This window comes from Stigmatopora argus, chromosome 3, assembly GCF_051989625.1.
Source record: "Stigmatopora argus isolate UIUO_Sarg chromosome 3, RoL_Sarg_1.0, whole genome shotgun sequence".
NCBI lineage: Eukaryota > Metazoa > Chordata > Actinopteri > Syngnathiformes > Syngnathidae > Stigmatopora > Stigmatopora argus.
This window is the reverse complement of record NC_135389.1, coordinates 14,742,152-14,745,988: the sequence shown is the minus strand read 5'-3', so window position 1 is coordinate 14,745,988 and position 3,837 is coordinate 14,742,152. Positions and strand designations below refer to the sequence as shown.

Sequence of the window (3,837 nt, the reverse complement as noted above, 5' to 3'; positions counted from 1 at the left end):
TCACATCCACACTATTGCCATCAATGGAGGTGTAAGGAATAAACAGTACACTTATAGAATATACATATACCTTTACCCTGGGCTTATTTTCCCTACACTTTCTTAAAAGAAGACATCAGGGCTTGGAGCTTTTCATTTTTAGTTTTAAATGTGGTTTGGACAAAACTTAAATGAGTCATTCATTCAACAATTGCACAGGGGTCATTTTTGACTCATGTTTAAACTTATGGTAAAATAACCATTTTTTCCCTCAGTGTAAAAAGAGAAAAATTGACGCAATGATGACTTTTTGGCATATTTATTCTTAAAAAATGAATGGATTTGAAATTATTGACTGGAAATAACATGGGTCATTTATGCATCAAAATTGTTAAATGAGCAATTGCATAATCACAATGGTGTTTTATAGAGGTTTAAAGCCACAGTGGAAGAGGTGACCGCCTATGAAAGCTGTCAAAATCGACGAGAAGACCAAAGAAGTAGGACCCCAGTGTTTCAGGTTATTTTATTATTTTCATGTAATGTGTACCAAACCTACTCATTTTGTATCTTGCTTCTCTTAAGGGTCCACCCAAGTTTACCGAATCAACGCTAAAGAAAGATGACAAGACAAACTTCCCCAAAAGCGTGACACGGGGAGCATTGGAGGACGGCAATCTTTGACACCAACATCCCTCAGGGTCCCAGTCCAGTATGTTTTCCGTATCTCCCACATCCTGATTATTTGATTTAGGTCTGGAGGAGGAGATGGAAAATAGACTGAATAGGGGCCCCTGAGGTCTGCTGTTGGAGATACTTGTTATAAAGACTCAAATCATTTGAGTCTTTCTGCAGCAAACAAAAAGAACACCATGCCACTGAGCAAAGTCATCAGAGGGGTATATCTAATATTTCAATTTTTTTACCCTCCTGTGGCTTTAATGTTTGCCTTTTACAGTGGGATGAAGGTCTCCTAACTGAGTAAAGGACAGATGGCACTTGGGGAAGAAGGGCCTTCCTGGTAAGTATCTTTTTGATGTTGATAAAAAAACTTAACTTGGTAGCTATGTTTTCTGGTCATAATCTATTGTACATTGACCTTTTTTTTCTTCCAGAATTCCACCCAAGGGGAAGAAGATTATTCATCTGTTAACACCAATTCATTTAAAACTGCTGGATGATACCTGAGTGGGGTTATGGGAAGAAGAGCCTTCCTGATGACTGGTATGTTGATAGAAAAAATCATTTCATACAACACACCAGGAACTAAGTCGTGCCTCTGGATGTCATTTTTGAGTGAGCCTTTATCCAGCAAACTGTCCGTTAATGTCTCGATTTTGTTTGATTAAATTAAAAGTCTTTCGACACGACTCAATAAGGGAGAGAAAACAGACAACGTACCTTTTAAGTCAAATGGGAAAAATCGGCGTGCCGCTAATGCTAAGCTAACTGGTCACATATGGCACACAGCCGGTACGGAAAAGGAACCCAAAGTTAAATTGTCGACGGTGTGTTCAACCTGGCATTAAACTAACACATTTGTTGGCGTTTTGGGCTCAATTGATTCCTAAAAAAATCTCCCGGTAGCGTGATAAAAATGCACTTAGGCCATTAAATTGCTCAACGACTTACCTCAGTGGCGTGCTCGACGCCCGTCAGCATTGAATGGCTGTTCGAAAAGGACGCGAGACTGCGCATGTGCTTAATTTACGCAGCTGCGTGCACAGTAGGCGTAAACACGCCCATATTGAATGTGGAAAAGATGGTAGCTTGCTTTGTCCTCCCAACTCAATGTCTATGTTTTGAAGATGACAGGATTTTTGTGGTCTTGATGCTATAAAACAGTATGTGTCAGTACACTATATTTACCAAATATTGAGTAACATTTTTACTTAGTATTTTACATCAACTTACCTTTATTCCAGGCCATATGACTCCGTTAAAAGTTAACATTTGAAACGCAAAGAATGCTTCATTCTATTGTATGCAATAACTCAGTGGTGGATTGTCAGGGCCTGCAAGGTCTTCTCTGCTGGCCTAAAAATATTTGAATCACAGACTGATGTTAATTATATTTTGTCCTTGAATATTTATTAAATAATTCCAAATTGTCTGTCAGCTTCCTTTCATTGCTTTCTCCCTGGTTGTGCTGCTTCCAGGTATGTGTTTTCATATTTAAGCATTTAACCAATTACATTTCAGCCATTATTTGTTGCCAGGGTCAGAAATCTACCTGGAGTCCTTCACAATCAGTTCTGCAGACGTCAATAAAACTGTTTCTTTAACCAAGGCCCTCTTGCAGGCGTAGGGATACGTCATCATTTTCACAAAATAGGATTGGCTAGCGACAGAGTGGAGTTTTGTGCAATTCCAGCCAAATCTGAAGCAAATTTTCTAAAAAAGATGGATGACAATCTTTACTTTTGATGCATTTGTTTTGGGTAGCATCTCCTCTCCCTCCTGCCCAGCAGTCTCCACTGAGAGGCGGCCCGGCGGACCTTTCACAGGAGTATTACAGCACAGTCCGACGTGGCGATAAGCCTCCTGTTACGGCCTCTCGGGACGGGGCCGTACGGGGGCCGTGTATTCTCCCGTGGCTGCGGGGAAGAGCAGCATAATGGCCAAGACGCATCATCATTGCGGCAAGCTGAGAAGGCCTGACCTGTGACTGCGCTACTGTGCTCATTCCCACACGCCTTTAGCATGCAGCATAATGACACTTTTTGTTTGACAGACTGAAAAAGAGAGCCAAACAGAGAAAGACAGCAAGCCGCAGATATAGACACAGAGGGCAAGAGAGAGAGACAGTGAGGGTGGACAGATAGGGAGAAAGACGTGCCGTTTGAGTTTCAGCCGCAGGTTAAGATTTCAAACAAGGAATTTTAAGTTTGGTTTGTATAAAATTCCATAGCTTTGTTAACTCATGACAGCCTTTTTCAAATGTCATTAGCTAGCATGTTGAGAACCCCTTCTTCTCCACTTCTCTCTCTACTTGCATTCCTAGCGGCGATTCTCTTCTTTGGACATCTTGAAAGATTTGGCAAACCCTGCATAACTCGTCCTCAGAAATCATGTCAAAAAAGACTAACGTGTATACTTATGCATCCAAATACAACGTACCATTGGACATCAAAAGTCCCTTTTCTCCAATTTAACACTCCTCCTCCTTCTTGATTTTCTGCACGTCTCCCACTCATACTTTAAATCCCCAGATGTGCACATACCAACATTTAATCTGTTGACACACTTGGTTTATCCTTCTACCCTTCACATATCTTTGGGGGGGGGGTCAATCCCCATACTTTCAAATACTACTCTATAGATTGGGAATCCCGACAAACATTTTCCGTCAGTTTAAATCTTGGCACACTAGCATACATCTGGACCAATCCCTGCACACTTAGTCCAAATCATTCCCTACTACAGTTTGAAAATCCCTGACAGGCTTCCTTTCCCAACATTTTAAGCCATGTAACCTGACAGCAGCACCAATACACACCCTAGTAAACATTTCAAAAAGCATACTTTGTGATTCCCTAAAGGCCCAAACCAAATGTTTGGAGTTAAGCACATCCCTCTACTTCTTGACATTTGGCACCCCCCTTACACCTTAAAAACCTGGCGGGAGTTTAACCCAGTTTGACAGTCTTTTCCAAAAGAGTTGAGCCGTGCAATCCTTTCTACATGAAGCCCCAGAAAAGTAAAAAGTTGCCACACCCTGGTCCTCCTGAAACATTTTCTGTAGCTAATCCTTCACAATTTTTGACTCATTAGACTTCAGGAAAAGGCAAAGTATTTGGGCCTAGAGCAAATGCCTGAATAGTTACTTCCATTTGGAAAAAGTCATTTACATATTAG

At 41.1% G+C, this 3,837-nt stretch overlaps 1 long non-coding RNA gene across 1 annotated transcript; it reads left to right on the top strand.

The window, feature by feature from the left end:
* Nucleotides 1-222: 222 nt before the first annotated feature.
* On the top strand, nt 223-1,000 carry LOC144071725 (uncharacterized). Its single transcript, XR_013299705.1, has 3 exons — nt 223-499; nt 565-878; nt 938-1,000. It is a non-coding gene; the product is annotated as an uncharacterized LOC144071725 (long non-coding RNA).
* Nucleotides 1,001-3,837: the final 2,837 nt, after the last annotated feature.